At 36.4% G+C, this 27,327-nt stretch overlaps 1 long non-coding RNA gene across 1 annotated transcript in view; it reads left to right on the top strand.

Annotated features, from left to right (window-relative positions):
• Positions 1 to 27,036, top strand: part of LOC129643211 (uncharacterized) — a 314,944-nt gene extending 287,908 nt beyond the window's left edge. Inside the window, exon 3 of the long non-coding RNA XR_008710153.1 lies at positions 26,951 to 27,036. This is a non-coding gene — a long non-coding RNA (uncharacterized LOC129643211). The remainder of the gene's footprint in view (positions 1 to 26,950) is intronic.
• Positions 27,037 to 27,327: the final 291 nt, after the last annotated feature.

Raw genomic sequence — 27,327 nt, forward strand, 5'->3', positions numbered from 1 at the left:
TTTTCATTCTGAGGACATGGAAATAGAGATATAAAAGAAGATTCTTTTATAGCTGTAACTACACCTGTCACTGCACATGACAGATGTAATGAGTGTGGTTCCCTTGGGTTCCAGGGAAAATGAAATAGGAACCTCAGGAGATCTTATCATTTTCAAGAAACTTAAAAAACTGACAGGTATTTTTATTGGATGTGTGTAATTTGGTATTACTCCACTATGAATTTTCCATTCAGCATTGTTATCATTGCCATTTATTATAAATGCTTCAGAGTAATGTGTCCATTAGAAACATAATATGAACTACACATATTAGCTAATATGGGTCATTTAAAATTTTTCAGTAAATTCCACATTAAAAATTATAAGGAAATGGAGAAAATGAATTTTACTTAGGTAGAATTTAATTTTATACATTATGTTAATTATTTGGCTGATATCAGCACAAATTGTTTCTTTCCATCTTTTGGGAGAGGAATTGTTAAGAATATAGATTCCTGAATATTAACAACAGGTGAGGAATAGATCTACTTTAAAAAGATAAGAAATAACCCTTTATTAGTTACACTCTTAGTTGTTTCAGTGCCTGTGGAAATATTAATATATACATTCTACAAATAAATGAGCAAGCACCTAGAATAATATCTTGTGAAGATGTCCACTTAATTATCATCAATATTTTATTTCCATAGAAAATGATGTTATCTATTCAGTAGTCAGGAGAAGGCAATGGCACCCCACTCCAGTACTCTTGCTTGGAAAATCCCAAGGACAGAGGAGCCTGGTAGGCTGCGGTCCGTGGGGTCGCTAAGAGTCAGACATGACTGAGCGACTTCACTTTCATTTTTCACTTTCATGAACTGGAGAAGGAAATGGCAACCCACTCCAATGTTCTTGCCTGGAGAATCCCAGGGACAGGGCTGCCTGGTGGGCTGCCGTCTATGGGGTCGCACAGAGTCGGACACGACTGCAGCGACTTAGCAGCCGCAGCATTCAGTAGTCAACTCAGTTGGCCTAAAAGAGGTTATGTGACCCATAGAGTCCATGTTCCCAAGAAATACATTGTGTTCAAGCGTTTTTGAGTACAGCAATTTCAGGAAGCCTAAATATTGATTCCATTTGTATAACTTTCTCACTTTACTGGACATTATTTTCTTTACTATAATTTCAATTTTGCTATAATTGATATTTAGGAACTCAGGGCCTCCCATGTCGATTTTATGAGGAACATAAAATAGTGCTGTATTTGTTAAATATGGATTTTGGTGTATAAAACTGAAATAACCCCCAAATTTACTGCCCTTTGTCTACATAATTTTGTAAAAAGGGAATGAATCACATCTTAATCAACATAAATAAAATTAACCAAAAATTTTATGCAGTCAATTTTGTGTCCATCTCTTTTACAAAATTAGACATGGAAAGAGACTCATCATAATCTTAACCATTATCGATCATAAACTTGGCTTGAAATTAAGTCTTTTGAGAGTGTGTCAAAACAAACCATTCAAAGAGTAAAAGGAACTTTACCAATTAAAACAAGAAGTCTATGCAATAAATTAACCATTAAAATTTTTTAAATGAACTGCAAAGTTCCAATGTTTTGATAAACATAGTGGAGACTGATTATTCTTGCCTTCTTTAAAAGTATTCCAAATCGAGATAAGATGTGCCTTGGGAAACTATTAATTATTTGAGCCTTTATTTATTTTCAACTTTGAGAAGCTTCAGGGTGTTCAGTAAAGCAGGGAAAGAAAAATGGAGACTTTCAGGGAGAAATGTAAAGGTATGGTTTTGATTGAGTATATATTAAAATACTTAGAAAATACAATGCATTTATAATTTTAGAAGTGATTTTAAAAATTAGTATATCTAAATAAATGCATCTTAGAACAATTAATATAGGAAGAATGCTTTTTAAAATGTCAAATAAACTAGTGAAAGTCCAAAAATATGATGATATGTTTAAAATAAATGTCTCCAATGAGGTTTTTTAGAAGTGTTGTTGAAAAATGTACTTATCATACTAAGAAGCTATAGTTAGGTAAAGTAAAAATGGAGTACATTTTTAGGCCCCAAACAAACATTTTCTTGAATTTAAAATATAATAGTCTCAATACATTCAACTTTCTTTCAAGAACTTATAAAACATTAGTCTTGAGCTTTCCAATAAGTGTAATTTATATTGACTGAATAAAATAGTGTTTGGAAAAACTAGCTTAAATGATATTTGCCTATCTGAGTTGATTTGATTCAGTGTATCAGTGCTTCCTTCTGCCTTTCTTAATTTATAGTGAGAATTATATGATCATCATTCTAAACATTTTGGGGGCTTCCCAGATAGCATGGTATAAAGAACATGTCTGCCAATGCAGGAGATGCAGGAGAGTGTGTTTGGTCCCTGATTGCGAAATTCAACTGGAGTCAGAAATAGCAAACTGCTCTAGTACTCTTTCCTGGAAAATTCCATGGACAGAGGGGCCTGGCTGGCTACAATTCCTGGAGTCACAAAGAATCAGACAAGACTGAGCGACTGAGCACACACCTTGTTTGATTTTTATGAATTACGTTATGAAGTATTAAAGAAATTTAAATGTATTTATTCCTTTTATATATTTAAGATAAAGAATTATTACTTAGTATTTTTAGCTTATATGTTGGGATGGCACATTATAAGATATAAATTGTGTGATTAGATTTATATAAATAAGTTTATGTGGTGATAATTACTCTGAATAAAACTGATTATCTTTGCTTGTTTTTAAGCAAATTAGATGTCCATCAGCAGATGAATGGATAAGAAAGCTATGGTACATATACACAATGGAGTATTACTCAGCCATTAAAGAGAATACATTTGAATCAGTTCTAATGAGGTGGATGAAACTGGAGCCTATTATACAGAATGAAGTAAGCCAGAAAGAAAAACACCAATACAGTATACTAACACATATATATGGAATTTAGAAAGATGGTAACAATAACCCTGCGTACGAGACAGCAAAAGAGACACTGATGTATAGAACAGTCTTATGGACTCTGTGGGAGAGGGAGAGGGTGGGAAGATTTGGGAGAATGGCATTGAAACATGTGTAATATCATGTATGAAACGAGTCACCAGTCCAGGTTCGATGCACGATACTGGATGCTTGGGGCTGGTGCACTGGGACGACCCAGAGGGATGGTATGGGGAGGGAGGAGGGAGGAGGGTTCAGGATGGGGACCACATGTATACCTGTGGCAGATTCATTTTGATATTTGGCAAGACTAAAACAATTATGTAAAGTTTAAAAATAAAATAAAATTAAAAAAAGAAAAGAAAAGAAAAGAAAAATAAATAAATAAAAGTTTTGCTTCTCCAAATGTCTCTTATTGTATTCTGGAGTGTCCGTTACTTTTCTTCCCTCCTGTGTCTTATGTCTGCCTTTATTTTGTTTTCACAAAGTTCCTTCTACTACCTGAACCAAGTAATCAAGATTGTTGTAACAATGAAGAATATAGAACTTACTGTATTGGTTACCACTCCATTTGATAATAATTTATTAAAGCCTAGTTATTCCATTTTGGAACATGTAGGAGCATGGAATTAATGTCAGGGATATGGGGTTCCCTAGTGTTCACCGGGGAGTTCTTTGATAGCAAGTGAGGCTTCTACTCTTTTATCCTGTAATATAAATGCAAAGTCCATAACTAAGAAAATATTTTTCTCTTCTGTGTCCCATGACAGGACAGGTTCTGACCGGATAGCTCCTCTTCCCTTCCTACCTTATATTTTAGGTTGTAAAATGGCCTTTCTGGTTTCCAGTTTGTTTCCAGTGGGAATTGGTTCACATATAGATATATTTTTGCTGTGTTTATGGTGGCAGGCAAGCTCTGCTTCCTGCTTCTCCATCATCCCCATCTCCCTCCCTGCACAGTGAGAATCTGGAAGTTAAGGGAGTAGATCTTAAAGGAATTGAGGAAGAGTTACAGAAGTATCTTGGAGAATATCTTCCTCCAAAATATTGATTTTTTTAGATAATGCTATGATCTTTTTCATATGGGCTTCCCTGGTAGCTCAGCTGGTAAAGAATCTACCTGCAATGCAGGAGACCCCAATTGGGCTCCTAGATGGGGGAAATTCTCCTAGAGAAGGGAAAGGCTACCCACTCCAGCATTCTTGGGCTTTCCTGGTGTTTCAGACAGTAAAGAATCTGAGTGCAATGTGGGAGACCTGGGTTCAATCCCTCCAGTATTCTCACTTGGAGAATCCCCATGGTCTGCGTAGCCTTAGATTTAGCCTTATTGAGCCTCAGGCCAAAAGCTTAGTTTTATTTAACTTTTTAAAAGTTATCATGAGTGGCAAAGTTATCACCATTTCTTTTTACCGAGTATTCTGAATAAGTTTATTTTATTAACCAAATTGAAAATTAATACACAAAACATTCAATATGGATTTTTGCAATAATAAGCAGAATATTTATATCAGAGATGTGATTGACAATCAACTCGGAAATATATTATTCAAAATATAGAGAGAAACGTGGTGTGACTTTGCATTAGAAATCTTAAAAAGCTAATTAGGCCCTCATATTTTTTAATTAATTTATTTATTTTAACTGGAGGCTAATTACTTTACAATATTGTAGTGGCTTTTGCCATACATCAACATGAATCAGCCCCAGGTGTACACGTGTCCCTCATCCGGAACCCCCTTCCCACCTCCCTCCCCATACCATCCCTCAAGGTTGTCACAATGCACTGGCCCTGAGCACCCTGCCTCATGCATTGAACCTGGACTGGCAATCTGTTTCACATATGGTAATATACATGTTTCAGTGCTATTCTCTCAAATCATCCCACCTTCACCTTCTCCCACAGAGTCCAAAAGTCTGTTCTTTATCTCTGTGTCTCCTTTGCTGTCTCGCATATAAGGTCATCATCACCATCTTTCTAAATTCCATATATATGTGTTAGTATACTATATTGGTGTTTTTCTTTCTGGCTTACTTCACTCTGTATAGTAGGCTCCAATTTCATCCACCTCATTAGAACTGATTCAAATCCATTCTTTTTAATGGCTGAGTAATATTCCAGTATGCTTATGTACCGCAGATTTCTTATCCATTCATCTGCCAATGGACATCTAGTTTGCTTCCATGTCCTAGCTATTGTAAACAGTGCCACGATGAACACTGGGGTACATGTGTCTCTTTCAGTTTTGGTTTCCTTGGTGTGTATGCCCAGTGGGATTGCTGGGTCATATGGCAGTTCTATTTCTTAAGGAATCTCCACACTGTTCTCCATAGTGGTTGTGCTAGTTTGCATCCCCATTAATAATGTAAGAGGGTTCCCTTTTCTCTGCACCCTCTCCAGCATTTATTGTTCATAGACTTTTTGATAGCAGCCATTCTGACTGGCATGAGATGGTACCTCATTGTGGTTTTGATTTGCATTTCTCTGATAATGAATGATGTTGAGCATCTTTTCATGTGTTTATTATCCATCTGTATGTCTTCTTTGGAGAAATGTCTGTTTAGTTCTTTGGCCCATTTTTTCATTGGGTCATTTATTTTTCTGGTATTGAGCTGCTTGTATATTTTTGAGATTAATTCTTTGTTAGTTGTTTTGTTTGATATTATTTTTTCCCATTCTGAAGGCTGTCTTTTCACCTTGTTTATAGTTTCCTTCTTTGTGCAAAAGCTTTTAAGTTTATTTAGGTTCCAAATGTTTATTTTTGTTTTTATTTCCATTACTCTGGGAGGTGGGTCATAGAGGATCCTGCTGTGATTTATGTCAAAGAGTGTTTTGCCTATGTTTTCCTCTAGGAGTTTTATAGTTTCTGGTCTTACATTTAGATATTTAATCCATTTTGAGTTTATTTTTGTGTATGGTGTTAGAAAGTATTCTAGTTTCATTCTTTTACAAGTGGTTGACCAGTTTTCCCAGCACCACTCGTTAAATAGATTGTCTTATCTCCATTGTATATTCTTGCCTCTTTTGTTAAAGATAAGGTGCATAGGTGCATGGATTTATCTCTGGCCCTTCTATCTTGTTCCATTGATCTATATGTCTGTCTTTGTGCCAGTACCATACTGTCTTGATGACTGTGGTTTTGTAGTATAGTCTGAAGTCAGGCAGGTTGATTCCTCCAGTTCCATTCTTCTTTCTCAAGATTGCTTTGGCCATTTGAGGTTTTTTTTGTATTTCCATACAAATTGTGAAATTATTTGTTCTAGCTCTGTGAAAAATACCGTTGGTAGCTTGATAGGGGTTGCATTCAATCTATAGATTGCTTTGGGTAGTATACTCATTTTCACTATATTGATTATTCTGATCCATGAACATGGTATATTTCTCCATCTGTTTGTGTCCTCTTTGATTTCTTGCATCAGTGTTTTATAGTTTTCTATATATAGGTCTTTTTTTTTTTCTTTAGGTAGATTTATTCCTAAGTATTTTATTCTTTTTGTTGCAATGGTGAATGGAATTGTTTCCTTAATTTCTCTTTCTGTTTTCTCATTGTTAGTGCATTTCTATGTGTTAATTTTATATCCTGAAACTGTACTATACTCATTGATTAGCTCTAGTAATTTTTTGTGGTGTCTTTAGGGTTTTCTGCTTCCCTGGTGGCTCAGACGGTAAAGTGTCTGCTTTATCCTGCAATGTGGGAAACCTGGGTTTGATCCCTGGGTTGGGAAGATCCCCTGGAGAAAGGAAATGGCAACCCACTACAGTACTCTTGCCTGGAAAATTCTGTGGAAAGAGAAGCCTGGTAGGCTACAGTCCATGGGGTCGCAAAGAGTTGGACACAACTGAGCAACTTCACTTTAGGGTTTTCTATGTAGAGGATCATGTCAAATCTCCAAACAGTGAGAGCTTTACTTCTTCTTTTCCAGTATGGATTCCTTTTATTCTTTTTCTTCTCTGATTGCTATGGCTAAAACTTCCAAAACTATGTTGAATAGTAGTGGTGAGAGTGGGTACCCTTGTCTTGTTCCTGACTTTAGGGGAAATGCTTTCAGTTTTTCACTATTGAGGATAATGTTTGCTGTGGGTTTATCATATATGACTTTTAATATGTTGAGGTATGTTCCTTCTATGCCTGCTTTCTGGAGGGATTTTTTTTTTTTTTATCATAAATGAATGTTTCCTTAAGGTCAGATAGAAAGATCACCCTTTGACTTAACTCATTGTTTTTGTACTTCTGTTAGGAGGGAATGGTGACCCACTCCAGTATTCAGGCCTGGAAAATCCCATGGACAGAGGAGCCTGGCGGGGTATTTGTGATGATAGACATTGACAGCTATTTGTAAGCTAGAAGAAGAGATAAGGGTACTTAATGTAAACATTGGATTTCAGATGAATAAGCAAGGTAAAATGAAGGGTTTCGGCAATATCCTGATAATATATTTCACAATATTATATAAAATGCATATTTTGTTGTCAATTTTTATTTAATATTCACCATATTAGGCAGGAAGAGGAGATGAGTAATTTATTGGACTGCCATAGGATCTGCTGTATTGGAACTCTTCTGAATATGAGAAAAATAGCTAATGTTGAAAACTAAAGCTACAGTTATCCAGGATAATATTTGCCTCGTTAGATAGTATCTATGTTTGGAGTCCGGTGAACTATCTTTCTATATAACTTACATGTTCTAAATATCATCTTAAAATTACTTTAAAAAATGAAAGTAATATATGTAATTTTTCTGTTGTCCCTTTTGTTTGATTGTTCTACTTTTACATTCTTTTACAAAAAGAATAAAGCATTAAGTGTGACAGAGATGGGGACCTGAATGCTCTCCCTCAAGCTAGGGAGACCAGTGAGATCTTTTCCCCACCCCCCCCCCTGAGAAATGGTGCATGGGGTTTTGGTGGAATCATTATTATAGTATTATAATATATTTATAATATTATATTATTGTATTTCTTATTATATTATTATATTTAATATTAGTTTCTTCAGCAAAGTTAAATAATTTGTTTCTCAGAAATATTTCTAAGTTTAAAAATCTATTCCTTATCAATGGCACCCCACTCCAGTACTCTTGCCTGGAAAATCCCATGGACAGAGGAGCCTGGTGGGCTGTAGTCCATGGGGTCGCGAAGAGTCGGATACGACTGAGCGACATCACTTTCACTTTTCACTTTCATGCATTGGAGAAGGAAATGGCAATCCACTCCAGTGTTCTTGCCTGGAGAATCCCATGGACGGGGGAGTCTGGTGGGCTGCCGTCCATTGGGTCACACAGAGTCGGATACGACTGAAGCGACTTAGCAGCAGCAGCAAGCACAGAAACTTAAGGTTATAAAGCAAATATCCAGCATCATAAAAATATATCAAAATTGCATAGTCCTAGTGGTTATTTTCTTCTGGGGAACAGCTCAAGTTTTCTGGCCAGTAGACACTATACTCTTATGAAACACATGCACCTTAACCAAATTTGATAAACAGGCAGTTAATTGGTCAATTACACCTATGGTCTTGTTAATGGTTCACACTAGTACTTGAAGTGCATGAAGACTCACAAATGAAGTTAAAGATTTTCACCCTTTCTTAAGGAAAAGAAACAAGAGTGGTCAAACTAATACAACTAAAACTATAAATGAATATACTAACCAAATTGTAAGATTATAAAACTTACATACATTATGTAGCCATACTTCATAGCTATTAATGTGTTTATGTTTAAGAATGGTGTATAATTATATTCAGTAAAAACATTATTTACTAACTACGACACCTAGGAAAGGAGTTGAAAACACATAGGAATTAATTCAGTTCAATTCTTACCTAAGCAAGTAAAGAGGAAGGCATATAAATATCTAACTGTAATTCATTTTCATCATTGATCATTTTATTTGTTTTTTAATCAAATACGTGTTCATATACATCAGGGTTTTTAAAAGGTATGAAATGGTTTTTATCTTCAGTGGCTTTGTAATCTAATCCTAGAAACAGAATATATACATGTAGTATGTAAGGCCATGCTAAAGAATACCTTGATTAATTAGCAAAAAGTATTTGCAAGGTCAAAATTGAGGCTGAAATAGGTTAATGCCCAAGCATTTCATGTGGACTGAAGGCATTGTTAGCCTGGTTGCAATGATGCACATAGATGGTATGTGAACATACACAGTCACTCAGTTTTGTCTGACTCTTTGCAACCCTATAGACTGTAGCCTGGCAGGCTCCTCTGTCCCTGGGATTCTCCAGGCAAGAATACTGGAGTGAGTTGTCATTTCTTCCTCATGGGAATCTTCCCAACCCAGGGATCAAACCCGGGTTTCTTGCAGTTTCTCATATGGCAGGTGGATTCTTTACCATTAAGCCAACCGGGAAGCCACACACAGATTGCGGCACTTTATAAATATAGAGAATATGTCCACATGCAGGTGAGGGCAGCAGGGTGAAGAATCCAGAACTATTGGTAGAATGAGTGAGAATTAAGACAAAAATTCACTTCTTAAAAGGAATTTGCAAACTTAAAGATGGGGAGAGGGGTAGTTTCATCAAGATTGCACTGGCAATATATGGATGTCTTAAGGGTATCAGCTAGTGACTAATAAGCAGGGCCAGGTCTATACATCTGGCTGTCCTCTGAATTATGTCAGTGAGATCTGGCCAGTCCAATGTAGTTGGTCATCTCATGGAGATTGTCACTCTAGTCAGCTAATCACACTATCAATAGAATATCATACTCCTTCAAACTGATGTTCCTCATTTATGGAAGAGATAATTGATGCCTTAAGATTACAATTTATTATAATTTCTTACAGTTTTGCACTTTGGAATTAGGCAGATGGTTCTCACTGGGGGTACTGCTTGAGGTGACAGTGAGACAACTGGTGGGGATGAAATCTTCTGCTATTGCTGCTACTGCTAAGTCGCTTCAGTCGTGTCCAGCTCTGGGCGACCCCACAGATGGCAGCCTACCAGGCTCCCTGGTACCTGGGATTCTCCAGGCAAGAACACTGGACTGGGTTCCCATTTCCTTCTCCAATGCATGAAAGTAAAAAGTGAAAGTGAAGTCTTCTGAAGGCTTTTTTATTCATATCTCTGAAATTTGAGCTGGGATAGCATCTCTCTTTCAACACAGCTTTTCAACATGGCTGACTCGGACTCCTCAGTGTGTTGATCCCAGGGATTTGGACTTCTTTCATGGCAGCTGTCTTCATACAGAGCAGGCTCTCCAAGAGGCTCAGGTGGATGATGCTGCCTTGGAAATCTCAGAATGGCAATTTATCAGTAATGGGCATCAAAATAGCATTTTAAAGATCTGTTAATTTTATGAGAACCTCAATGAGATTATTGCCATCAATATTGTATATCTTATTGTAAACAGAAAAACTTCCTTATTTCTCAATTCATTATTTCACAAGGAGAAATATTATAATTTATTCTGTTTTAAGTTAAGGCATAATTTTGGAGTTTCTAATTTCTCTTTCTGTTTTCATTTATTCAGGCAATAACTGGGTCAGTCATTTGCTTTAGTGGGTTTTTTCCTCCATGTGCTTTCTTCAGGGTAGGGTTAATAAATATAGAGTCAGAAGTGAAAATGGTTTTACAAGTGAAAACTAGAGATGAGACAGTAGAGTAAGGTATGAGTTGAAGGGAAGTCATGAGGAATAATCATTACTATGTGCCCAATATTTTAACTATTTTCCAGTGAGTGAAATAAGGTATGATCTAAATTTCATACTGCATTTTATATAAATGAAAATACCCCCACAATTTCCCAAACTCTCTTTCTTAACTGTTTTAAACTGAAATTATTATGTCCGTAGAATTTAATTATTTGCATGGTCCAAGGACAGGCTTGTATTTAGAAACTTTAATTTATACTCTTTTGTAACCTTAATTTTTTGAATCAGGATATGAAAATGGAAAATTCTCAAAATATAATTTAGTGCCTTGTGTTATGTAGAGGAGGAGTAGTAGACCGGAAAAATGGCTACTCAACGATTGCTGGTACTAATTGCTGGAACCTGTAAATGTTACCCTATTTGGAAAAAAGTCTAAAAATGTGACTTAGTTATGGATCCTGACACGTGGAAATTATTTTGGATTATCCATTTGGCCCCTAAATCCATCACAAGTGTCCTTATTAGAGAAAAGCAAATGAGCTTTGACACATCAACACAGAAGTGAAAGTTATATGAAGACAGGGGCATAGATAGGAATGATACAGGACTGTTGGCAGATACAAGAAACTAGAGGGGGCAAGGAACAGTCTTCCTCCAGAGGTACACTGATTTCACACTTCTGCCATCTGGAACTGTGAAAGAACATATTGCTTTTGTTTTACCCCATCAAGTTGGTGATTATTTGGTGTAGCAGCCACAGAATTATAAGATGAAAATAAGCTAATATGTGGAAATTAAAATAGAAAATAGAGGAAATCTTTAAGATGCCTGGCTTTGGAAAAGTATTATGAGATGCCTCTTATTAATCCTTGCTAAAATTCTAAATCATAGTTTCTTATTTCTTTTGGTCTATCTATTCACCTTCCTACAATGGCCATTTATTTATACAGCAAATATTTAACAAGAGTAGATGCAGGGCTAGATTATAAGGAATGCAAAGTGGTCATGGAGTTTATATTCTCCAAGAGAACATAGACATTTAGGTAACAATATATGACTTAATTATTGATTCATTGGAATTATTTTAGGTACTATGAAGAAATAGGCTTCCCAGGTGGCTCAGTGGGTTAAAGAATCTGCCTGCAATGGAGGAGGTTCAGGCAGATGTGAGTCTGATTCTGGGTTGGAAAGATTCCCTGCAGGAGGGCGTGGCAACCCACTCCAGTATTCTTGCCTGGAGAATCCCATGGACAGAAGAGCCTAGTGGGCTACAGTCCATAGGATCACAATGAGTCAGACACAATTTAAGCGACTGAGCATGCATGCACTATGAAGAAATACAAGGTAGTATCAATAGAAAAGCTGTGTTTCAGCTGGACAATAAAGGGACTCAACCATACATATATACATATCCATTCTCCTCTAAATCCCTCTCCTATCCAGTCTGCCACATATCGTTGAGGAGAGTTCCTTGTGCTATCCAGTAGGTTCTTGTTGCTTATCCATTGTAAATATAGCAGTGTGTATGTATTGACCCCAAACTTCCTGTCTCTTGCCTCCAATCCTTCTGCTCTGGCAACTGTAAATTTGTTCTGTAAGCTTGTGTGTCTGTTTCTGTTTTGTAAATAAGTTCATTTGCATTACTTCTTTTTGGATCCCACATATAAGGCATGTCACACAATATTTCTCCTTCTTGGTCTTACTTACTTTACTCAGTGTGACAATCTCTAGGAACCTACATGTTGCTGCAAATGGCATTATTTCATTCTTTTCAATAGTAATATTCCATTGTATATATGTTCCACATCCTCTTTATCCATTCCTCTATCAGGGAACATTTAGGTTGTTTCCATGTCTTAGCTATTGTAAACAGTGCAGCAGTGAACACTGGGGTACATGTATCCTTTCAGACCACATTTTTCTCTGGATACATGCCCAGGAGTAGGGGTTACAGGGTCATATGGTAGCTCTATTTTTAATTTTTTTAAGGAGCTTACATACTCCTCTCCATAGTGACTGTACCAATTTACATTCCCACCAACAATGTAGGTGGGTTCCCTTCTCTCCACACCTTGTTCAGCATTTGTGGTTTGTGGATTTTTTGATGATGACCACCTCATTGTAGCTTTGATTTTCATTTCTCTAACGATTAGCAATGTTGAGCATCTCTTCATGTGCTTTTTGGCCATCCAAATGTCTTCTTTGGAGAAATATCTATTTAGGTCTTCTGCCCATTTTTCATTGAGTTATTTGTTTTGATGATATTAAGCCTCATGAGCTGTTTGTAAATGTTGGAGACTAATCTCTTGTTGGTCATATCATTTGCAAATATTTTCTCCCAATCATTTTGGGATTGTCATTTTGTGTAGTTTGTTGTTTCCTCTGCTGTTCAAAAACCTTTGAGTTTAGTTAGGTTTCATTTGTTTATTTCAGTTTTTATTTCCATTATTCTGGGAGATGTTGGAAAGTGCCCCGTCTGTGTTTTCCTCTAGGAGTTTTATAGTGTCTGCTTTCACATTTAGATCTTTAATCCATGTTGAGCTTACTTTTGCATATAGTATTAAAGAATGATAGAATTTCCTTTTTTTACATGTAGCTGTCCAGTTTTCCCAGTATCAATTGTTGAAGAGACCTGAATTAACAATTTAAAGCAAGGCTTGATGTTGAAACAACAAAGAAAAATAAAAGTATGCATAAATACTATAAAGTACTTTTTTCCTAATAGGAGCAGTTAGAGAAATTGGAGGAATGTTAGAAAATGAACATTGTCAAAATTCCTAGGTTTCTAAGTTGGTATGTGATAACTATATGAACCAACAACGGTAACAACCAAAAGAATCAGAAATGTAATCAAATGCAATAGGAAGCAACACGTGGAAGGACGCTGAAGGTAGCTATGGTTTGTATGTTGCCTGGAAGTCTATCAAAAATTTCCCTCTGGGGGAAAAAAATTACTCAAAGAAAGAGAAGAAATAAGGAATAATAAGAAAATCAAAATACATGATGTAAACTTTTTAATAGAATACTATTCTGGATTTCCTGTTCTTGCTGATAACATTAAAAAAAAAATTCCATGAGTCCTTATGTTCCAAATATCTACTAGAATGACTAGGAAATGTAAAACAAACAAACAAACAAAAAACTCAGGGTCCAAAACTATGGAAGCATTATATTTACATAACAAAGTCTAGTTAGTTCAGTTCAGTCACTCAGTCGTGTCCAACTCTTTGAAATCCATGGACTGCTGCATGCTAGGCTTCCCTGTCCATCACCAACTCCTGGAGCTTGCTCAATCTCAAGTCCATGGAGTCAGTGAATACCATCCAACCACCTCACCCTCTGTCATCCCCTTCTCCTTGTAACTTCAATCTTTACAGCATCAGAGTCTTTTCTAATGAGTCAGTTCCTCTTACCAGGTGGCCAAAGTATTGGAGCTTCAGCATCAGCATCAGTCATTCCAATGAATATTCAGGACTGATTTCCTTTAGAATTGACTGCTTTGATCTCCTTGCAGTCCAAGGGACTCTCAAGAGCCTTTGCAACACCACAGTTCAAAAGCATCAGTTCTTCAGCACTTAGCTTTTTTTACAGTCCAACTCATACATCCACACATGACTACTAGAAAAACCATAGCTTAGACTAGAAGGTCCTTTGTTGGTAAGTAATGTTTCTGCTTTTTAATATGCTGTCTAAGTATGCCATAGCTTTTCTTCCAAGGGCAAGCGTCTTTTAATTTCATGGCTGCAGTTGCCATCTGCAATGATTTTGGAGCCCAAGAAAATAGTATCTGTCACTGTTTCCTTTGCTTTGCCATCTATTTGCCATGAAGTGATAGGACCAGATGCCATGATCTTCGTTTTTTGAATATTGAGTTTTAAGTCAGTTTTTTCACTCTCCTATTTCACTTTCATCAAGGGGCTCTTTACTTCCTCTTCACTTTCTGCCATAAAGGTGGTATCATCTGCATGTCTGAGGTTATTGATATTTCTCCCAGCAATCTTGATTCCAGCTTGTGTTTCATACAGTCCAACATTTTGCATGATGTACTTTGCTTATAAGTTAAGTAAGCAAGGTGACATCAGCCTTGACATACTCATTTCCCAATTTGGAACGAGTCTATTGTTCCATGTCTGATTCTAACTGTTGCTTCTTCACCTGCCTACAGATATCTCAGGACACAGGTAAGGTGGTCTGGTATTCCCATCTCTTGAAGAATTTTCCAGTTTGTTGTGATCCACACAGTTAAAGGCTTTAGCATAGTCAGTGAAGCGGAAATAGATGTTTTTCTGGAATTCTCTTGCTTTTTCTATGATTCAATGGATGTTGACAATTTGATCTCCAGTTCCTCTGCCTTTTCTAAATCCAGCTTGAACATCTGGAAGTTCGCAGTTCACATACTATTGAAGCCCAGTTTGGAGAATTTTTAGCATTACTTTGCTAGAGTGTGAGATGAGTACAACTGTGCAGTAGTTTCAACATTCTTTTTACATTACCTTTCTTTGGGATTGGAATGAAAACTGACCTTTTCCAGTCCTGTGGCCACTGCTGAGTTTTCCAATTTGCTGGCATATTGACTGCAGCACTTTCATAGCATCATCTTTTAGGATCTGAAATAGCTCAACTGGAATTCCATTCACCTCCACTAGCTTTGTTTGTAGTGATGCTTTTTAAGGCCCACTTGACTTTGCACTCCAGGATGTCTGTCTTTAGGTGAGTGATTACACCCTCATGGTTATCTGGGTAATTAAGATCTTTTTTTTTTAATAGTTCTTCTGTGTATTCTTGCCACATCTTCTTAATATCTTCTGCTTCTGTTAGGTCCGTACCATTTATGTCCTATGTTGTACCCATCTTTGCATGAAATGTTCCCTTGGCATCTCTAATTTTCTTGAAGAGATCTCTAATCTTTCCCTTTCTATTATTTTCCTCTATTTCTTTGCATTGATCACTTCTAAATGCTTTCTTCTCTCCTTGCTATTCTTTGCAACTCTGCATTCAGATGGATATATCTTTCCTGCTTTCCTTTCCCTTTCCCTTCTGTTCTTTTCTCAGCTATTGGAGGCCCTGGAACTTTCACAACAGTGTAAGGACTTCTTTGGTATAATTCTTCTCCAGTTTTTGGGTTGTCTGCTAGGCTCTATGGTGGGGCTCACATACCGGGCCTCCTAGGTCTGCTGAAACCAGTGCCTCTGTCCCTGTGTCAGGCCACTGCTGACCCATGCCTCCACAGGAGACACTGAGACATTCAAAGGCAGGTCTGGCTCAGTTTCTTGTGGATCTCTGGGTCCTGGTGTGCACAGAGTTTTTTCTTACTCCTCTGAGCAATTCTAAATGTGATTTCGCACCTCCTACGATCTTGTTGGGGCTGCTCCTTTGCCCTTGGACATGGGGTATCTTTTTTTGGTGGGGTCCAACATTCTTCTGTCTATGGTTGTTCAGTTGTTAGTTGCAATTTTGGAGTTCTCACAGGAGTGCATGTCCTTCTACTTTGCCATCTTGTTAAGGAATCTACAAAGTCTAGTGTATATTATGTAAAGGTATAATGATAATAACTAGATAAATATATTTATCTCATTAGAAGATAAAGCAATTCTGGAAAGTAATTTGGAGAGATTTTCGCAAACCCATGAATCCAATTTAGTACAGATTAACCATACTTTAAATGAGCAAAATGCAAGGTTCGGTTATTTGGGTGTCAGCTCTAGGGGCACATCTGGTTGTTAGCATTAATTTTGGTATACCTTTAGCATATTAAAGTAGGCTTAAACAATAAGTGGATTACTGATTACTTCTGATTGCCTTCTGCAGCACTTAGTAAGTAGTCTTGAAATTTTCAGGAATCAGACTGGTTTTGAGTTCTTTTGTTATTATGTTTACCCTCAGCGAATCAGAGGCATCAAATTCTTCTAATATCTTGTGTTTGCCTATTTGTTCTTGGGTTTTCCTTGCTTAGCATATCAGAGCAAGTCCATTGTCATCTGAACTGGATTTGGTAATGTGGTGATGGAGATGGGCGATAGGATATACCTGGTTATTCTGATTTTTTCAGAACATGAAGTCTCAATCTTACACTCTGTGTTGTTCATAATAATTGTTCTATTGCTCTCTCTTCATTTGTAACACTCAGCCTATCCCCTTGCCTAGATAACATTTTTTGTTTGTTGGTTTTTTACTGTTTTCCCTGTGATACTGCTTCAATGTCAGTTGCAAAGTTTTGTTCAACTCTGCGACCCCATGGACTACAACACACCAGGCTTCCCTGTCCTCCACTATATCTGGAGATTGCTCAGTCTCATGTCCATTGAGTGAGTGCTGCCATCTAACCATATCATCCTCTGCCGCCCTCTTCTCTTTTTGCCTTCAATCTTTCCCAGTATCAGGGTCTTTGCCAGTGAGTCAGCTCTTCACATCAGGTGGACAAAGTGTTAGAGCTTCAGCTTCAGTATCAGTCCTTCCAATGAATATTCATATTCATTATTGATCTCCTTGAGAATTGACTGGTTCAACCTCCTGGAAGTCCAAGAGACTCTTAAGAGTCTTCTTGAGCACCATAGTTCAGAAGCATCAGTTCTTTGGCATTCAGCCTTCTTTATGTTCCAAATCTCAGATCTGTACATGTCTACTGGAAAAACCATTCATTTGCCTATATGGACCTTTGTCAGCAAAGTGGCATCTCTGCTTTTTAATACTGTCTAGATTTGTCATAGCTTTTCTTCTGAGAAGCAAGCATCTTTTAATTTCATGGGTGTAGTCATAGTCTGCTGTGATTTGGGAGCTCAAGAAAATAAAATGGGTCACTGTTTCCATTTTTTCTTCATCATTTTGCAATGAAGTGAGGGGACTGGTTGCCATGTTCTTAGTTTTTTGGATGCTGAGTTTTAAGCCAGCTTTTTCACTCTCCTCTTTCACCCTCATCAAGAGGCTCTTTAGGTCCTCTTCTGCCATTACAGTGGTATCGTCTGCATTTCTGAGGTTGTTGACTTTTTTCCTGGGAATATTGGCTCTAGCTTGTGAGTCATCCAGCGTAGCATTTCACGTGATGTAACCCACATATAAGTTAAATAAGCAGGGTGACAATATACAGCCTTGTTGTACTCCTTTCTCAATTCTGAACCAGTCCATTGTTTCATGTAAGGATCTAACTGTTGCTTCTTAACCTGCATACAGGATTCTCAGGAGACAGGTAAGGTGGTCTATTATTCTCATCTCTTTAGGAATTTTCCACAGTTTGTTTTAATCCACACACTCAAAGACTTATTGTAGTCAACAAAGCAAAACTAGATTTTTTTTTTTCTGGAATTCCCTTGTTTTCTCTATGATCCAAAGAATGTTGTCAATTTGATCTCTGGTTCCACCTTTGAAGCCCCTTTGATGTCTTTACTTATGTAGATTGAGGCCTTTTGTTTCCTAGAAGTGATAGGGAAAATGGGCGTGTGGAATTTTTATTGTTTTTCAACATTTCCTTCCCCTGGCTTCAGAGACTCTACTATTTTCCAGAGACTATAAATTTTGGTAACTTCCCTCTGTAGATTAAATCTTCAGTTCCTTAGGAAAGATATGTTAGTGCAGAGCTTTTAGAGTAGTAACAATTTATCTCTTTCAGCAGTGCTAGAGGGGAAGCCTTCTCAGGATGCTCTCAGATATTCAGGGTGAGCAACCTGTGGGATTCCTGGAGGGAAAGTCTGTAAGAGGATATAATCCTGCCAATGGACCTCAGGAGTTTTACACTCTTATGCTAGCTAAACTTCAGCCTTTAAATATTTGTTTAAAAATTCTGGTTGAATCTTTTATTGAAATACATAGTGTTTTGTGGTGTCTATACCACAAAAGTGTATGTTCCCTCCTGTTTTTAGGAGAGACTGATATTCTGTCCAAACTGATACATGCTCTTTAGGAGAGAGAATTGTGTGTGCAAACACATCCTTTACTAAACCTTTACTTGAATCCAGTAAACTTAGACTGGCAGCTGTTTTACTTACAATGCAAATTATTTCTTTGCTGTATAAACCTTATGTAAAGATTATTTCCTACAATATGTCTTTCATGCCTGACTCTTCAGGTCATTTTTCATTTCTCTTTCTCCTGGGAAACATGAAGGGCATGTAATGATCTCTTGTACAAAGAAAATATAGTTAGTCTTGTTAGGTAGTTAGAATAGGAAAAAAGAGTCCAAAATAGTGGTAGCTAAAAGACAAAGAAGGGAAAAAAGCCCACAAAATTAGAACCAAGTAAGGTCCAAAGACCAGAATGAAAACTTCAGGTGAAGCAAACAGCCCTCCTGGCTAGCCCAGTTTACACAGGGCAGGCTCAAGGGGAGGAGAAAAAACATATAAAGAGGAACCAAAATTGAGACTCTCTTTTTCTCTTCTTTGCTCTTCTCTCTTCTCTTCGTGTCTGTTGGGTTGGCCACCCTCACGTCTCAAGGATGTATTTTCGTTTGCTTGCCAAATAAAACTAGCTGTAACATGGAGCTGTAACACTGGTCCGTCTGTGCTTCAAATTTTTGCTGCGGCAGGACAGAACCAAGGAAATTACATACTCCCCTGACAGTCCTACACTGCTAGATGTGCTAGTTATGGAAGAAAGCTGTCCTTTTTTAATATATTCTGATATTTACAGTCACAGAGTTTCCATTCAAATATTCAGGCATATCTGTTCATTGCTCTTTTAAGTGAGAACCCCTACTTTTATAGACAAATTAATTTGTGTTTCTGATTCTTGGTTGGTTACTTTTGTTTCTTTTGTTCCTTTAAAGAAAAGGTAACTAAAACATATTAGAATATAAGTTTAATTATCTATTTAGTTTTTGGTGTGATTTTACAAATTTTTTTCTACAGCGAGTATTGTTAAACATATTTCTCAAAGTAGTGAATGAGATTTCATTTTATAAGTTGCTTCAGCAAAAACATATGTCAGTGTATGATATTGTCTTTAACAGTTATTAGGTAACTAAAAGTAATGCATTTAAGATTTATATTTATTTCAGTGCAAAAAAGATTAGTATCATTATTCATGATGCATATTTATTTTTCTGGAGGCTTACTCATTATGATTTTTGGGAGTGGTAATTTTTAGCTCTTATATCCTTTCATTATTTCTTACAGAGAAGTCATAGATTACCTGCTATGAACTGGTTACTTATATGCTCTTGCAAATAAAAATACATCCACCCATACTTGTTTCCAGTGTTTAACAAACTGAATAGCTAAGTATTTTAAAGCACCAACTCTTATGAGTTCTATCATAGGCTTCCCTGCTTTCAACCATCTAATCCCAAAGTAATTGCCTACATGACCTGTTCCAAGAGATTCAGTATTCTGCAACAGACATCGGAGAAATAGTGACCTTGGACATACCACAAAATATACCTTACCAGATATTAATTCTTAATGTCTTTTATCTAAGTATATTTGCTTTACAACATTGTGTTAATTTTTCTGTACAGCAAAGTGATTCATTTATACATGTATGTCCATTCTTTTTCATATTTTTTCCATTATGTTTTATCACAGGATATTGAATATATATATATTCAATAGTAGATTGAATAGTTCCTTGTGCTATACAGTAGGACCTTGTTGTCTATCCATTCTAGATATAATAGTTTTCATCTACTAATCTCAAGCTCCTAACACATCCCTCCCCTACCCTCATCCCCCTTGGCAACCATCAATCTGTTCTATATGTCTCTTATCAGATATTCTTGACTACCTTGTAAGCAATTAAAGCACAAGGAATTTATCTTTGAATATATACTAACCAGTTAAAGGAACTTCATCCATTATCAAAGTAGAAGATTATATTCATAATCTTATAGATTATACCTCTTAAACTGTGGGTGTTCATAAGACTTCTAAAAGTAGTCTGTAGAAGCAAACTATGAGCCAAATCTTTGGAATATGCATGAGGTAACCTGTATTTGGTAAAGGCCATTGAACAGGAGACTCTTAGAAGCCCAGAACTGTGTTTGTAACATACTCTTTATACACATTTCTGCTTTATAGTATCAGTTCTGTTTTTCCTCTGCCACCTTTAAGGCTACATCTAAGGTGCCCCCTTACTATAACTAATAACTTGCCTAGGTCTAGGTTTTACTAGGGACAAACTCTAGCTCTGCTATGCCAAACTATTTCTAGTATATTCAATTTAGGTAATTTTGCATATGGTAATGCCTCAAAATACAAATGAACTACTTCAGATTGTATCTGCTCTAACTGTTCATGCATAAGAAAACAAAGAGGATAATATAAAGGTATATCAGACCCCCTTAGCTATAATGATACTCATTTGAACATAAAGTAAAACTATCCTTGTGATGAAATAGGTAAATAAATATTGTAGGGGTGTAGGCAGTGATATTTTTTTCACACACTGCCAAAGATAGCATACTTAGAACTCCACTAAAATTGGTTACATCACTTGCACATTTTCTAATTTCTTTTCTTATGTGGGAATCGTTTTTTTTTCCTTAACTCCAATGTGGGAACAAGGTTTGTTTTTCTGTGGAATAAAAATTTAGACAGTTATAAATGTATGACTTCAACTTTCTCAGAGGATAGTCTTCCTAAAGAGATGGGAGGGATAAAATTCTTATTTGGTAATCATACTTTTTAAGATTATTCTGCTCATTGGAACAAACAGTACAAGGTGGTAATCAACATTCATTCCTCACTTTACCTAATAAATAAGATAGCATATTTCCTAATGAGACACCCTGCCCATTTAGTTGCTTACCTTAAGTAATTACAGATGAAAGAGTAGTTTCTGATTTTCTTTCAGCCAAGCAGCAGTAAGTGTGCACTATTGCTAGACTTCATATTCCAAAATGAATACCACAATTAACATGGAAAATCTATATCTGTACTGATGAAGAGGCAGCCTGGCTAAACTTTATCTAATTTAAATTAAAGAATGTATGAAATTAAAAGAAAATATAGACTTAGGGAGTCATTGGCACTTGATTTCTTGATCAAGCCTGAAAAATCTTATAATAATTTATTGTACTTGCATGTTTCATGATGCTTTGATATGTTATCCAGAGGCTTGATGCTTTTGTACAGCTACTGTCCTTACATGATTCCATAAATCAAAGAAAAAGACCAGAATGCAATCATGCTGATCATGTTCAGACTGATAATCAGACTTTCACAAACCTTTACCTTCCAGGAGCATCAGCAACACTCGAGAGGTTCTGGACACTTCCTCATAACATCTCCTGCTTTTGTGGCTTAGAAGGACAAAGTGAGGGAGTGAGGATAAAGAACTTCTGACTGAGGAGGGAAGGACTCTTTGTTCTTTGGATCTAATCATATCTAACCACTAGAGCTGTGTGAAAGGGGTTTTAAAAGATCCATGACAAGTCGGCATCAATAGGTAGGCTCTCAGAACCGGCCAGTTACAACTTACAATTCTGAAAGTCAGCCAATCCATAAAACATCACTCCAGTTTACACACTTTGGAAATCTTTAAAGTTTATATTTCCAAATACTTGCATACAGTCATCGGTCCACTTTCTTCAAACATTTCCTTTTGTGTCTTACAGCTCTCCCTTCATTCAGTTCAGTCACTCAGTCATGTCCAACTCTTTGCGACCCCATGAATTGCAGTGCACCAGGCCTCCCTGTCCATCACCAACTCCCGGAGTTCACTCAAACTCACGTCCATCGAGTCAGTGATGCCATCCAGCCATCTCATCCTCTGTCGTCCCCTTCTCCTCCTGCCCCTAAATCCCTCCCAGCATCAGAGTCTTTTCCAATGAGTCAACTCTTCAAAGCACTGGAGTTTCAGCTTTAGCATCACTCCTTCCAAAGAACCCCCAGGGCTGATCTCCTTTAGAATGGACTGGTTGGATCTCCTTGCAGTCCAAGGGACTCTCGAGAGTCTCTTCCAACACCACAGTTCAAAAGCATCAATTCTTCGGCGCTCAGCTTTCTTCACAATTCAACTCTCACATCCATACATGACCACAGGAAAAACCATAGCCTCGACTAGACAGACCTTTGTTGGAAAAGTAATGTCTCTGCTTTTGAATATGCTATCTAGGTTGGTCATAACTTTCCTTCCAAGGAGTAAGCATCTTTTAATTTCATGGCTGCAATCACCATCTGCAGTGATTTTGGAGCCCCCCAAAATAAAGTCTGACACTGTTTCCACTGTTTCCCCATCTATTTCCCATGAAGTGATGGGACCAGATGCCATGATCTTCATTTTCTGAATGTAGAGCTTTAAGCCAACTTTTTCACCCTCCTCTTTCACTTTCATCAAGAGGCTTTTTAGTTCCTCTTCACTTTCTGCCATAAGCATGGTGTCATTTGCATATATGAGGTTATTGATATTTCTCCTGGCAATCTTGATTCCAACTTGTGCTTCTTACAGCCCAGCATTTCTCATGACGTACTCTGCATATAAGTTAAATAAGCAGGGTGACAATATACACCCTTGACGTACTCCTTTTCCTATTTGGAACCAGCCTGTTCTTCCATGTCCCTTCATTATTGATTAATAAATTCAACTTTCCTTTTTCCCTTCCTCTGTTCCTTCCTTCCTTCCTTTTTCTTATTCCTAATGAGATAAAATAAATAAAACATCTTTATTTATCACCCATATTTAATTATGCAACTTAGTTAATTTCACTTTGTAGCCCCAACATACAAAGGTGAAGCTATATATTACCTATTCCTTTATTTTATACCCTATTTTTGTACTGATATATAAGTGATACAAAATTTAGCTGTTACACAGTGTAAGCATGCATGATATTTTGTTTCACTTTCATAAATCAAAGACACACAAAAAAGAGCTGTAAACCAGTCATCCTATAAATGTCAAAGTCAGCAATGCAGACAATACAAAAGTAAGGTTGTGTTTCATTTTGTCAACATTGACTACTAGAAATTTAGAGAAAATTTTGAGAAAGAAAGGACAAATTCATCATGGTCTTGATCTGTTTTAACATCTGATTGATATCTCATTAATATCTATTTCTTCCATTTCCAGATTTTCTCAAATAATTTATTTTTCTCCTTAAATGATGGTATTTATCACAGATGTATGTAAGCAGCAGAGAAATGCTTTATGGGGTGTATGAGGTTTGGGAGAAGAAAGAGTATCTGGCAAGGCATTGTTCATGTAATGTGTTTGCTAGCTGAAGTATATCAAAGGAAATAGAATTTCATGATCTTACTCTAGAGAGATGCCAGCTACTAGGAAAGAAAACACTTAAGGGCTTTAGCAAAACTCACAGTATAGGTCAGTTCAGTGCAAATCATAAAACACAAAGGTTTATTTTAATCCACTTTGCTTACTTGGAAGGAAGCTTTAAGTCCTTCAAAATTCAGAGAGGCTCATATATTTCGAGCTAGTTAAAATCCTATTAAACCAAAGAGGGATTATGTAGATTAATACAAGGGGGTTATTTTGCTTGTTTGTTTTAATATAATATTCTCTGAACCATTCTTGATTATTGGAGTCTTCCGACTGAGTCTTGTTGAAACTAATATTCATACAATCCTAATAAGTGAAGGAGATTGCTAGTTAATACTTTTTAGTGGCAAATTTTACCAGGAATTAGGTCATTAAAAATATTTTGCTTGTAGCTGTATGTGATACAAGAACATATTAAGATTAAAAATTAAGCATGTAAAAATGGTAGCATAGGCAAGGGTCACCAGAGCACTGCATTTACATGGGATAGGAAATTTTGCCAGATTTATTCAAACTTCTGGATCTTGTTGCTGTAGTTCCCTGCACACCCACCCCATCTTATCAAGATGGATAAATAGATAGATAAGTACAGACATAGACAGACAGACATAGATGTTTGAACGCAGACATTTATCTCTGTCCATCTATATACTTTATCTCTTAATTATTTGGATAAACTTCAAAACTGCCATTAATGACATATTGACAGCTCTTAAAGAGATTTTTAGTTCTTCAAAAATTTATATGACTTAATCTTTAGAACAGGATAATGGCTAATAAATGCAGAATATATACATATGTATATAGTTGACCCTTGAACAATATAATTGACCCTTGAACAGGTGAGGGTTAGGGGCACAGTGCTGTTGAAAATCCACTTAAATTTTTCCTGTTTCATTTCAATATCCAGGTTTCCACATCCCCACATTCAACCAGCTGTTGATTGTATAATGTATAATATTTACTACTGAAAAATATCTGCATTTATGCTGACTTTGGCAGTTCAAACCTGGGTTGTTCAAAGGCCACCTATATAAAGATTTTTCACCTAATATGTCTTTAAATCTAAGTTACTTAAAATATAAAATTAGTATTTTGATTCTTTTTAGCATATTTGACTAGATTGTTGCTATTTAGTCACTAAGTTGTGTCTGACTCTTTGAGACCCCATGGACTGCATAACGCCAGGCTCCTCCGTCCTCAACTATTTCCTAGAGTTTGCTCAAATTCATGTCCCTTGAGTCAGTAATACTACATATGAGATGCTACATATATGAGAGGATGCTCATCCTCTGCCACCCTTTTCTCCTTTTGCCTTCAATTTTTCCCAGAATCAGGGTCTTTTCCAGTGAGTTGGCTCTTTTAACCAGGTGGCCAAAGTACTGGAGCTTCAGCTTCAACATAGTTAGATTTCATCTGTTTATTTAATTACTGCTTATGATTTCATGACATATTTCAGGGATGGTGCTATATACTAAAATAGACAAGGACTCTCCCCTAGGGCCATCCACTGAGGGAAATCAGTCCTTAGTTTCTTTATGTATGTCCAGACCCTTATTTATGTAATAAATAAAGATGCAGAAGTCCAATCAGGTAGAAGTGTCCATACTGCCATAGACACAGTGTAGAAAACAATCAGAGAAGCATAAATGTATAGATAAAAGCCTAAATTGTACATACCATTAAATATTTAAATTAAGTATTTAAAAGCAAACAAGGCTCTTCTCTTAATTCCAATCCTGGTTTGTATTATTCCTGAAGAGGAACATGATTAAAGGCTTATTTTAAACTATCTCCAAAAAAGACGGTTATTTAAAAAAATCAGTTGGTAGGCCAAATGGGGAAAAATGGTACAAAGAAATACCTTGGAGGACAGTTTTGTTGTACAACATTTGGCTTTAAATAAATGCATGGACCTGCTACTGAAAATGTATTACATATGTCAAACGAACAGTAATTAAACTGCTCCCTCTAAGCTTTTTTGATAGGCCATTTTCAGAATGAATGGCTGAGGCTGAGAAAGGGCACTTGGCATTTAAGATCCCTACCTTCAGGATATTATTCTCCCTGATTTTCCCATTCAACGTGATTTCTTTTTTCACTCTCATGACAACTTGGAAGAAAGTTTTCTGCTACTTAGCAAAAGATGACTTTAGAACCACATAGAAATTGTAAAATGTTCTTATAGTATATGTAATTTGGTCATTAAAGAAGAATGATTAATGATGAGGATATGTATAAATACTAAAGAAGAATGACAGATTGAGCAGGTTGTCATGGTAAAAATGGCAAGTTTTGAAGGTCGGCTAATGGAAATTAATATATATCACAATGGTTGCTACAAAATAGTTTAAAATTATTACCTGTTTATAGTTGTTTTGCATATGTACCATATAGATATGTACATATACATACCCACACACACACATAAACACACACATATATAAATATAGTTTCTGATCATGACCTCCAATTTCTTTTTAAGGATAAGAAATTCATGAGCTAATGGTTAAAAGAAAATGATAAAAGTTGAACTATTTTTATTTAGAAGTAATTGTTAATAACTTCCAAAATCTTGTTTATAAAAATAAATTTAATTGATATTTTCTATATACTCATAAGTTTCTCTTCACTGTGTCTCAGCACACATAGAGTGTATACCATACACACTGACTTACTGCCCCAAAGGTAACATTTTTGTAATGTTTGTGCTAATACTTCTTTCTTCACCCAAATCTAGTAGCAATAGCTGGAGAAGGAAAGGGAGGCGTCTCATTCAGAATTAAGTACTAAACCTCATCATTTCAACTATATATACCCCATCTCATTCATTTTCCCATCCTTTTAAGAATTTTCTACAATGTTGTGATCCACATAGTAAAAGGCTTTAGCATAGTCAGTAAAGCAGAAGAGGATTTTTTTCAGGAAATTCTATACTTTCTCCATGATCCCATGAATGTAGGCAATTTGATCACTGATTCTTCTGCTTTTTCTAAACCCAGCATCTGCATCTGGAAGTTCTTGGTTCACATACTGTTGAAGCCTAGCTTGAAGGATTTTGAGCATTACCTTGCTAGCATGGGAAATGATCACAATTGTACACCAGTTGAAACATTTTTTGGCATTGCTCTTCTTTGAGATTGGAATGAAAACTGACTTTTTTTTTTTTTTTTCAGTATTGTGGCCACTGATGAGTTTTCCAAATTTGCTGACATTGAGTGCAGCGTCATCTTTTAGGATTTGAAATAGGTCAGCTGGGATTATGTCACCTCCGCTAGCTTCGTTTATAGTCATGCTTTCTAAGGCTCACTGAATGTCTGGCTCTAGGTGAGTGACCCTATAATTGCGGTTATCTGGATCTTTAAGGCCTTTTTTGTATAGTTCTCTGTGTTTTCTTGCCACCTCTTCTTTATTTCTTCTGCTTCTGTTATGTCCTCCTGTTCTGTCCTTTACCGTGCTCATCTTTACATGAAATATTCCCTTGAGAGCTCCAATTTTCTTGAAGAAATCCCTAATTTTACCCATTGTATTATTTTCTTCTGTTTCTTTTCAT

The sequence above is a fragment of the Bubalus kerabau genome, chromosome 2 (genome assembly GCF_029407905.1).
Source record: "Bubalus kerabau isolate K-KA32 ecotype Philippines breed swamp buffalo chromosome 2, PCC_UOA_SB_1v2, whole genome shotgun sequence".
Taxonomy (NCBI): Eukaryota; Metazoa; Chordata; class Mammalia; order Artiodactyla; family Bovidae; genus Bubalus; species Bubalus kerabau.